Here is a 12682-nt window from a genome sequence, read left to right on the forward strand (position 1 = left end):
TGGTGCCCACCCAAACTGAGGGTGGTTCTGCCTCTCCCAGTCACTGACTCGAATGTTATTCTCCTTTGGCAACACCCTCACAGACACACCCAGGAACAATACTTTGCATCCTTCAATCCAATCAAGTTGACAGTCAATATTAACCATCACAGTTGGCAAAGATAAATTGTCTCTTGAATTAAATTAAGTTTATAACTATTTTAAAGAATAATAGTTACAGGTCTGAGACATGGGCTATTTACTCTGATTTCTATACAACAGATTATCTATATTTTCTTTGTGGATCTTAAAAGTGAAATAATTACCACTATAAACGCACTGAATTGCTGTAGAATATGACTTTATCATTCAGCCATTTAAAAAAAATCAGTTTTCAAATCTCCAAATTAAATTAATTAAAATGTTCAGTTGCTTTTCATTTTATAAATTCAATGATAATTAGTCTAATAACTTATTCAACAATTAAACTACAACAGAAATGAATTATTCAGAGTTTCATATTCTTTGTAAAGGCATAAATTTTCTAAGTTCACTTCAACTCAACTCAACAGAAAATCAGCTCAAAATGCAGGAAAGCAAATGAAGACATGAAAAGTTCTGATCATCAGTGAGGCCTGTTTTCATGCTTAATTTCACTTTTATATGTCAAAGAATGGGTTTCATCATGATATTTCACTCCAAGGAGAGCATTAATTTCTCATTATAAAGGTATCTGATATAATAATGTATTGACATAATTAATTGGTAGAGTTAATATAAAGAGATTGTCCATTGCTAAAATGGACTAATGAATGTCTCAACTCAAGAACACATGCAGACAGCTAGGAATAGCTCTCTAGTTTTGTGAGCCACCTTACCTGCTTAGGCTTATATATATTCCCTTTCTCGCTTGAAAGGATAAGAAGTCTATTTGCTGAAAGCTGAAGTCCATTTGCTGCCGGCAACTTGCCATGAGAACTGGGAAAGTCACTCTCCAGGCTTGCTTCCTAGCTGTTAATTTAAGAGCTTGGACTAAGCCATGGCTAGAATGTCTTCTGGTTTCAAGATTTCAGGAGTCCATAAGCATTAGAGTTTCAGCCTTGCTTTGAAATAAAGTATTTTGCTTTATCAAGTAAGAATTACACTGTATATGTATACCTATTGAAAAGCAAGCGATGAAAAGAAGAAAATGGTATGATTAACATGTTAACAGTATTGGTGGGGCAAAGGTGGTGGAAACCCAGGTTTTCTAGCCCTCCTGGTCACCTCTAATTTAATATTTAAATCAAAAGAACTTGCTTGAGTCCTTATTCTGCTTACATGAGAAATTAAAGCCCTTACTTCTGATTTCATTGAGTTATTAGTCTCTCATCTCACCTCATTCAGCTATTCCCTTCTTTCATCATTGCATTGAATCCAAATGTGGAATAGCATTCTTTTTCATTGATATTTTCCACCAAACCACAAATGTAAGGTAATTATATGTACTAGACCATTACTGAAGTGTTGGGCTCAACATACAGCTAAGCTTAGCAGGCTGCTTGCACTTTAATTCTTTGGAAGTGCTTGGCCAATCCCACTACTGAAAAGTCACAAACCAGAGACCCCTCTCACATCTGCCCTCCTCATCTCCCATACCTCCAGAAGCTCCCAGCGTCTCTCACTTTATTGTACATAACTGTTTAGCTCTGTTTCTCAATCGGGCCATCAGAGTGTTTCTTTTCACAGCTGATGATGGTGTTAACATGTCGGTAACTAAACAAAGATGTTTCCATATGAGGAATTCTGCCTCTCTTGGTTACATGGTTTTTTTCCTTATAAGCAAAGTGAGAGGGCAAGGTAGGAAAGAGTGAGCAGGAGACATGGAGGTGGCTTGGAAAGAAGGAGGCCAAGAAAGGGAAATATTGTCCTTGAGTTGCCCACCACTGGCAGCATCCTGTGTTGAGGGTTTTACAAATATTATCCCAATCAACCATCTCAATAATATAATCTACCTATGAAGTAGGTTATGTAATTGTCCCTCATTATAAAGATGAGGACACAGGTTTGGAGAGGTTAACTTGCTCAAGATCATATTGCTATTAAGGGGCAGACCTGAGATCTGAATATAGGCAATCTTTTTGCTTAATCACTGTAAAATGCTGCTTTGTCTATTATGCCAGTGTGGCACATGCATTATTGCATTTTATTCCTGTAAGCTATGTGCAATATTCATCATTTTTTTCTGAAAAGGAAATTTTTTCCAAAGTCACACACAAAGTTAGGATGTAATGGCACCAGGAGTCAAACCCAGCTCACTCAACTCCAAAGTCTATGTGGCATGATAGGCTTTCCACTGAAAATATTAATGTACCTATACTTTTACTTGAGTTTAACAAGCAGAATTTATAATAATTTTATTAAAAATTTTGCAAGGTTTTATAATTAATGTCACAGATTTGATGCTTAAGAACATTAAGTTTACAGTGTAAACAATAGAAAGAAAAGGAGAAGGAATGCTTCGAAGAAGATGAAAGAAAACACCTTTAGATAGTTAAGATACCACTGGGCAAGAAATACAAATGGTTGGGATTGTGAGGTACTAGTATTCTAATTTCAGGATTTTAAACCCATGGATTCTGGTAGGAAACATGTTACTGTGTGCTTTAACTTGATGAAAATTAACTGGCAAGTATGAAAACATACATTGTTGTCATTTTAAATGTTGCAACTAAAATACAGAGTTTTTACTGTCCTTTGAAATTAGAATGCGCACAGAAACATTTTACACATAAAAATTACAGAAAAGGGTGACAGGCAATTTGAGTCTGTTCTTAAAGAGTAGCCCACCAGAGAAACGAAAAGAATTTAGAACCAATAGACTCAAATGCATGGGGGCCATCCCAGTGAATGCTTGAGTCCCTTGTTTTGAAGCACCTGGCATGTGTGTGTGCAGCCTCTGCTTGGTCCCCTCTGTGGACAGAGAACTCTGTTTTGTCTTAGGAAAGTAGGCTGTCGTGAGTATTAGAAAATTCAGTGCAGTGGTCAAATGTGTTTCCTGATATATTCTGTTGATTTTGGATTTTGCTTAATGAAACAGGGGAGAATAAATTTATCTCGCTCTGTAGTGTTGGTTTAAATCCTTCTTTTTTTGAAATGTGGTCTTGCTCTGTTGTCCAGGCTGGAGTGCAGTGACACAATCACAGCTCACTGCAGTCTTTAACTCCTGGGCCCAAGTGATCCTTCTGCCTCAGCTTCCTGAGTTGCTGGGATTACAGGCTGAGACACCGTACCTGGTTCCTAAATCCTTTTCAAAAGGGAGGGAATGTGGTCAAATAGAAATGATGTTAGACTTGGGTCTCAGGGCCAGTTGTACGATACCTGAGGATCTGTTCTCTTGGCTGTTCTCTTTGCCCATCTCATGGGGTTGCTTTGAGTCAAGTGAGAATAAATATGAAAGTGTCTTAGTAACAGCAGCTGATAGCTGTTCTTTATGGTGTATAAAATTAGTGCAGACAATGCTCTAAATGTAAGCAGATAAGTCTAGAGTTCAGTAATTCAGAAATTTTAATTACACAAGAATTGTCAAGACATGGACATTGTGGGCATAGGTTTGTCTGTGTGGGGATGAGGGTGGGTTCCGGTTGTCAAAGGTCTGACACCAGAAGAGGGAACACATGCTCCAATCTACCTGCAGATGGGTCAGTCCTTCTCGTGGGTGATGCTCCCAGGCGAGGCTCTCTGTCCTTAGCCTGATTCCCTTAAGTGTTGTCATCCTGATCTGATTCCAGCAGGTGGATTGTGACTATAGGACTCTGCCTGGTTTTGTCCACCTTTTCTGCAGTGAGACTTTAATCCCCACATGAGGGTGAAGGGCCTGACCTATAGAGCAGCTTTCGGAGACTCAATCAACATCTGCCTACCTCCTGCCATTGGTGGCTTAGTTTTCTTAATACTATGTTCTGCTTTTGGATGGGATTCACCTAATACCAAACCATTTTCTAAACAATGCTTCCGGTTTTTAAACTTCTGAGATTCTATGTCTCAGACCACTGGTCCTCAAAATATATAGTCCCTGAATCAGTAGTATCATCATCCCCTGGGAACTTGTTAGAAAGGCAAGTTTTGGGGCCCAAGTCCAGATCTACTGAATCAGAAACTCTGAGGATGGAGTCCAGAAGTCTGTATTTTAACAAGCCCTTCAGGGGATTCCAATGCTGATTAAGGTTTGAGAACTCTGTCTTCAACTGTCCGATTGCCCTCTGTGCAGGCAATTTAGGCCACATCACCTCCTCCTTCTCCCTGTCCTAGTCACAGAGAAGGGTTTCTGCTTGGTGTCAGCTTGCACTGCATTTCTACCAGCCTGTAGTTAAAATTCATCGAAAGGACCACCACTGTATCTATATATAAACAGTCTAGGTTAACAACAACACAAAAGAATCATAAAAAGAAAAGTAAATAGCCTAGGTTAAGAGTACCACAGGGGCATGTTGACCCACATATTTTGATGCTATAATTTACAGATGTCCATCCTGATCTGAATTAACTGGGCACTTTTATTGCAATGACAAATAACATACAGTTCTTTCAAAAATGAAAGAAATGCCACTGAAGATGTTGGACTTGGGGTGACGGGGCACAAAGGGCGGGAAGTCAGTTAGGATAATAGCCCATTTCACACGTAGGATAACTTTCCTGTACTTTCTTCTTTTCTCCTCTTCATTTTCCTTCTTGTTGTGTTTTTCTTTCTTCTCACAGGAACAGATGAGTAGTCTGACAGTGTTATTAGCCAATGAAAAAAAAGAGAACATTACCTTATTTATAGACTTTGGGCGTTAATATCCAGAGGTTTAAATGTGAAAGCTAAGGTGGGGCTTCATGAGTTTTACTTAATTTCCTCAGGAATAACAAAGTGGGAGCTACAATACGTCTTTGTTTAGCTGCTATGGTTTTCATTAAATTTAATTAAGTCTCTCAGAAGCTTTAAATTTAGGCAACTTCAAAATGCAGGTGGCTTCTGTTAAATGTAATTATATTCACTTTATAGCTGCCATGGTTTGGGAAAGCTGAGCTGTCAGACTTCAAATCTTTAATGAGTTCACCAGTGCTTTGGTTTCAGAATCCATTGCCAAGCAAAGCTCTGATTTCCCTCCCTCCCTCCCTTCCCTTCTTCTTCCTCTCCCTTCCTCCTCCCTCCTTTTCTTTCTTCCCCCTTTCCTCCCTCCCTTCCTTCTTTTCTCCCTCCTTCCTTCCTTTCCCTTTTGCAGAAGGCTGAGGCTAATATGAATCTAGCAAACGCTTACAACCTCACTAATGAATTGAGGTCAACACTTCAGAGGTTAGTTTTCCCAGAGGTATTCTAAGCCAGTCTGGTTGACCAGCAGGGCAGGTGTATGAGGCAGGCAGGGGTCCTTGAGTTCAGTAGATTATCTGTCCAAAAAACCAAGGGGCCACAAGTCTGGCAGGGATGAGAACAAATGTCTGGCACTACCTTAACGGCAACCACCACTGCCAGAGTGGACGGGGACTTACATGCACGGAGCTCCCCCTCACCTTCTGTTTAATCCCTTTTCCTTTGATCCAAGTACATCCTTTTTATTTTTAGATTGAGAAAGGAGTTAGTGCTAGTTTCTTGTGAAGTTAGTACAATAACATTGCAGAAAGCCTCTGATCAGTGTTTCCCAAATGACAAATTGAGTCACAAAAAGTAACTTGCTCAAGGTCACACAAAATAGAATCTCAGTTTTCTGAACCCCCATCTATGTGCAGTCCTGCAAACTGAGGTGGGCTTAGGGAGTAGGAGGAGGAGGATGAGGAGTTATTAAAGAGCTAGAGTGTTCAAAACTTTTTTCAGGATCCAACATTTTCATATGACAACAGTTCCTCCTCAGAGATCCCAGAACAATTGTATTTTCTGTAATTGTGCTGGTTTCATCTCAGCATTTCTCTCACTTACCTAAGAGCATATTATATCATTATAAAGGCAATGAGAGAAGGTTGTCATAAGCTTGATGAAGTTCAAATATTTTTGTATTCTTGATATCAACTACATTTCCCTGTGTCTGAATGTAGATTATCTAAGTCAATGCAATTTATTTGCAGGTAAACAATTTTCTTTTAAAGTTGTAAGCAGATTTCTGTACTACTTTTGTACACTTTCTTTAATTCCAACTATAATCTGGCACACATTTAATGACATGCATAATTGTTATTGTGAATTGCGGTCATTGGGGAAAAATGGCAAGGAGTTGAATAAACTGTTTAAATTGGTGGTATTTCTATACAGCTAAGCAAATCAAATGTTTGAGTTTTGTTTCTCTTTGATATTTGTTCAGTATCTATAATCAGCATTACTATAATTGATTTTTTCAATATTATCAATTTTTCTTTTATTCATACAAAATGAAAACATTTCTGTCCAATTCAGGATTGCATATGGACTAGGTATTGATGGTATCAAGGAATTTTATTAAGTATAGTAATACAATTCTATTTTATTTTGGTGTTCTAATTATGTAAAAAAATCCTTATATAAATGCACACTGAATTATATAGCATCGAAGTGATATGATAGTTGTTTATACTACTCTCTCTACTTTTGTGCATATTTGAACACTTTCATAATAAAAAGTTAGCCCCTCATATATGTGCATGCTGTAATGCAGAGCATGGATCGAATCCACGCATATATGAAGGTCCATTCATGGCCCCTGTATTCAAGATGGCAGGCAGTGCTGGCTCTCCCATAGCCCCTTCTTAGGGCTGTTCTGCTCAGGTTCTTTTTTTGTTTTTTTTTTTCTTTTATGCAGAATAATTCTTAGGTTCCCATCACCCAGGCTCTTGATATCTACAATTTAACACTCAGTTATCTTCCATAACACCGTGACTTCCAGGACATAGCATAGTTAGGTAAAAGGCCCTACTGTGGCCTTAGACCAAAGCTATGTTTTCCAATTCTGTTTACCAGAGCCCCTCATTTAGTGAAATCACTTGGCATTTGTGTCACCTAGCAAAGGCCATTGACAGAGTGACCTAGGGAAGCCTGAGAAATGCCAGTGCTACTTCCCAGTTTTTGTGACAACCAGAATGACCCCCAGATGTCCAAATTGGCCCAGGCCCCAGGCATGTGGGTAGCTAGTTCTGGGGTGGGTAGGGCCGAGAGGATGGGAAAGAAGGAGCAGTCTCTGCACTCAGACTGAGCCTCTGTGAAAGCTGGGATCCTCATGCTGGGGAAGGAAGGGTTCCAGTCCCTCAAGCTGTGTGTATGGCATGCCATTTTCCCCTGGCTCATGCCTTCCACCCACCGTTTCCCCCTCCATCTCCAGAAAATCATTAAGTGCTCCCTGCACATTTTCCCTTCATCTACTTGCTGGTGGGTAAAATGCCTGTAAGGAGAGAACACATTTTAATCTGCAATCATTGATGAACTATATAAAAGCAAACACTAGTTGAAACGAAGCATCGGAATTCCTTTCCCCTGAAGGCTAATCAGTCCTCAAGTATTTAGTGGTGATATCAGAGCTTCTCCTAAAGATAGGGAAAGAAGGTGGTGGGGATGGTTTGTGGATTTTCTTCTAGAAAGCAGAAGAGGCTGCTCTGACTCGCTCTCCTCTGTGGACTCAAAAAGATGGTTCTCACTTCTCTGGCCCTTTTTGCCTAAGGCAAGGAAGACCTGAGGGGAAGCCCGAGGTGTGTTTTTGAAGCAGAGGATCCTTGCTATATTTGGCCTATGGAAATAAATGTTATTGCTTTGGAGTGTGATGTTTTCCTTTCTCCAAATGCGACTGGGGAGTGGGTCTCAGAGCTTTGGAGAAGGCAAGTGTAAATTAGGAAGGCCGGCACATGTTCTCTTTGTACTTAGGTGCTAGGATTGTCATCTCATTTTGATATTGTAACAATTGAGTTTTTCTCTCTGGTTGTGTTGTATAGAGACTGAGGTTGCATACATAAAACAGCTGAGCCATGATTCCTAATACGGGTGCTTGTGTTTTTAAATCCTTGCTCTTTGCCATAAATTAACTGTAATTGTTAATGTGCTTTGATATTGTCTTAAGCTGTGCTTGTTGTGAGAAGATAATTCAGAAAGAATTTTTAAAATTTTAAAATTTCGATAGCTTTGGGGATACAAGTGGTTTTTGGTTACATGGATGAATTCTATAGTGGTGAATTCTGAGATTTTAGTGCACCCATCACCCAAGCAATGTATGCTGTATCCAATATGTAGTCTTTTATCCCTCAGCGCCCTCCCCACATCCCCATGCTGAGTCCCCAAAGTCCATTATATTACTCTGTATGTCTTTGCTTCCTCACAGCTTAGCTCCCACTTAGAAGTGAGAACATAAGGTATTTGATTTTCCATTCCTGAGTTACTTCACTTAGACTAATGGCCTCCAACTCCATCCAAGTTGCTGCAAAAGACATTAATTCAATCCTTTTCATGGCTGAATAGTATTCCATGGTGTTATATACCACATTTTCTTTATCCACACGTTGGCTGCTGGACACTTAAGTTGTTTTCATATCTTTGCAATTGCAAATTGTGCTGCTATAAACATGAGTGTGAATGTGTCTTTTTATGTAATGACTTCTTTTCCTTTGGGTAGATACCCCCAGTAGTGGGATTGCTGGGTTGAATGGTAGATCTACTTTTAGTTCCAGAAAGGATTTTTTTTTTTTAATTAAGATTACCCATGACTACTAACTGAGTTATCTTACATACGGTATTAGACACAAGGTAATCAGCACATAATTTTCCTTCATGACCAAAATAATAGTGCCTTGTACAAAATATCCTTTGTGCCAAGGACTGTAACAGAGCCTAAGCTATATTTTAAGTGTACTTGTAAATGGCTTGAAATGAGAAGGGATAAATTAAGTTGGCTATAAAGGGGACATGAGTCTCAGCCACATTATGCTTACTCCTGTCCTTCTGCAGTCCCCATTTCAGACATGAATTCATTGAGGACATGTTGTACCCCTCTGAATTGTTCACAAGCTATTAAAGTATTTGCAGTGGTGAAAGGTAATATCAGACACTTCCCCTCCCTATGATTTTGGAGATGTTTTAAGATGTGCAGGGACTTACTGAATTGCTAATTAGTGTTGAACTCTTAAAAGGCTTGTGCTACAGAGGAATCATGACCCAGTGAGCAGTTTTATCTGCCTTTAGAAAGCATGATGATATTTTTCTTCACTAGGCTTTCATCTGAGTCAGAAATCATGCAACAATAATATTGTGATACTGAGACAAGGGCAGCAATAGTCCAGTAGGGAAGCAGGGGGAATCTGGAAAATTCTGCAAATCCAGGCAAGGGAGCAGGATCTGGAATCCAGAAGGCCAGGGAATCAGCAGCAGTGACTTTAACAAGTGATCATGAAATCTATGACCTCTAGATTTGGCACAGACTGCAAATGGGTTCTTGAAGGTTTTAGCTATTTAGAAGGACTTTGTGGACACAGAACCAGCAGCATCATTATCTAGGCACTAGTTATAAATGCAAGTTCCTTTGCCAAGATCAGAACTACTGAATTAGCAGTCTGTTTTATGTGTCCAGGTGATTCTGATGCTTGCCCACGTTTAGGAGATGCTAGTGTACATTCCTTCAGTGGATCCCAGCAAAAGGAATCTAGCCCTGGGATTTCCAGAACTCTTGGTGAGTGGTGAAGATTAGAGCTTGGTTTCTAAGCCCTAGGTAGTGAATGAGTGAATAGAAGGTTGAGTTTTGGTGGCTGAAGTTGGCCACAAATCCAACAACAAAATTTCTTTTTGTAAAAATCTGGGAGATATTTTTCCTCTTCAGTATGAAATATTCCTGAACCTAAGAAAGAAAGTACTGGCTTAAGAAGGAAAGGGGAAAGAGAGATTCTGGGAAACACCAAGACACAGACCTGACTAATGGTTATCAAGTTGACAATATGAAAAGGGAATTTATTCGATGAGAGTAAATACAATTTTGTATCAAAATGAAGCACATAAAATTAAATATGGATGGAAATTCAACAATCAAATTGTTGAATTTCAGTAGAGGTAGTTTCCATTAGTAGAAATCACATTTTTATCTCCATACCAGCTCATAGACAACATTAATGGTAGAAAAGAGTAATGGGATTTTTAGTCATTTACCCTTGAATCAGTTATATTACAGGTCCATGGCTGGGAATCTGATGGCACAAGGATTAAATATGAAACCCCTCTTGCATACCATTATACACGTAATGTTGTTCTTCACATTCAGGCTGATTCATTTGGTAATGTAAGGAATTCCAACTGGAGTATGGACTTTTACGAATGTTTTCCTTAATTGGTGAAACCAGCATTTATTAAGTGGCTGTGATGTGGGTAATGGGTAAGAATGTTCTCTCCCTTTCTCCAAGGAAAAATTCATGTGAACAATAGTAAGCTATTTGACTACAGGTTTATATAGGAATAAAAAGGATGCAAAAGTAAAGGCAAACAAACAAGAAAACCTGACCTCAAGACAAACTCTAAGCTTTTGAAAATGAGAGCTTTTTTTGTATGAAGGAGAAACCATATCTAAAACTAAAAATACCACTTTGTAGATGCTTTGCCTTTGGGATATGGGGCACTTAATTTTCTAAAATGACTTTTTTCCTTCTATGTATATTAAATGCTGGACTAATTATTCCTTCTGGAGCATCCTTTTAGGCTGAATTGATTCCCTATCATGACTGCTCTGAAATAGTGAACACACAAATTGCTTTTTAGAAGGCTGGATATAATATCAGACACGGACTAAGAAAGGATTCCTCAATTCTTCATATGTCCACTTTATGACTTATTCTTCTCATCATGTGCTTTAGAAATTAAACATAAATCAGATTTTCATGTCATTTTTATACACAATAGTCTTTGAATCTTTTAAAATAAAATACATGCTTTCTGCTACTGGATGTCTAGAAAAAAAATGGAGTAATGTTTCTTCCTTGGAGCTCTAGTAAAGATTCTTTTATGTTAATGTTCTTTTTAACAAATGAAGCTTCAGGGTTAAAGTCCATTCAGCAACACCAATAGGAAATAAATGACAAGCAACAAACCGTAATTAGAAATGTAGTCAGAAAACAAGGCTAGATCTTAACTGAGATCTGCTTTTTAACCTTGTAGAACATAAACACACACATATATATTTACCATGTGCAGTTATATCTATATCCATCCATATCCATATTCCTCTCTCTACATATATATATACACACACATACATATATAGTTATATATACATACACACACACACGCATACATATATAGTTATCCAACTAGGTAAAGTTACCTTTACCTTTTCCCATAGCAGGCCAAAATATTTGCGCTTTACAGTATGGGATCAAAACCTTCATTATATTTAAGCAATGAGAATATAAAAGATTTAGACACTGGAAGGCAGGAAGTGGGATAAAAATTAAAATGAAGGGAAGAGGGTCTAATATTTCAACAATAAACCAAGTGTTTCTATATATTATATGATCCTCAAGGCAATGCTTTAGGGATAATATCTTCATTTTATAGATGAAGTATAGAGGGATCAAGAATATCCTCAAGATCATAGACTAAAAATGGGGATTTATTGAAGAAATCTGTAGCAAAGGCAAGTCTTTGGCATCGGGACAACAAAATCCAGGGAATGCCAGAGCACTAACGGGGTGAATAGTTGATAAAAATATTTCAGCGCTGACCTGTGCCTTTGGTCATGTATCGCTCTGATTTCTGACCCTCCAGACTCGCAGGGCTGATGAATACGATCTCAGGAGATTGCCTCCTCCTGATGTGCTGTGCTTCTCTAAGAGTTTTCCCATAACAATCTTGTCTGGAGGAGTTGCTCAGCTGTGCTTCTATGGGGCCTGGGATTCTTCTCTGGACCTCATCAAATTCCCTCTCTTTAAATTCATTGTTATCCAAATACAAAAGTGTGATAAAGGCATTTTCAGGCATACAAGTCCTCAGATGGTTTGCCATTGTGAACGTGTACATTGAAAACATTTGGGGAGGAAATATTCAAGTGAGAAGAAAAACACATTCAGCATATGGTGCAAGAGATCAAGAGGAAAGTAATAAAATAGCTTGGTGAAATGTATATGTCTTACAAAAGATATGGGAGGAAAAGAAAGAGAAAAAGTATATTTGTAACAATCCAGATTAAAATTCTAGGCAATAACAACATAATAAATGGTGGGCATTGGAAAACAAAAGGAGACGAGTACTTGTCTTGTGAAGGGAATGGTGTAGCTTTTGATAACTTTAATAAATTGGTAGGTTTAAATAATGTGTAAATGATGAATCTTAGGTTAAGTGCATTCACTATAAGAATAAAGGTAGGGCCAGGAGTGGTGGCTCATGCCTGTAATCCCAGCACTTTGGGAGGCCGAGGTGGGCGGATCGCCTGAGGTCAAGAGTTTGAGAACAGCCTGGCCAACGTGGCAAAACCCCATCTCTACTAAAAGTACAAAAATTAGCCGGCATGGTGGTGGGCACCTGTAATTCCAGCTACTCGGGAGGCTGAGGCCAGGAGAATTGCTTGAACCTGAGAGGCAGAGGTTGCAGTGAGCTGATATGGCACCACTGCACTCCAACCTGGGCAACAGTATGAGACTCCGGCTCAAAAAAAACAAAAAACTAAAGGTAGATGTTTAATTTTATGTCAGCAGAAAAAGCTTAATGCTTAAAAGACAGAAGGAAAAGAGAAATAAAGGAAGGTATGATAAAGAGTAACTG

This window comes from Macaca fascicularis, chromosome 6 (genome assembly GCF_037993035.2).
Source record: "Macaca fascicularis isolate 582-1 chromosome 6, T2T-MFA8v1.1".
In the NCBI taxonomy this organism is placed as follows: domain Eukaryota; kingdom Metazoa; phylum Chordata; class Mammalia; order Primates; family Cercopithecidae; genus Macaca; species Macaca fascicularis.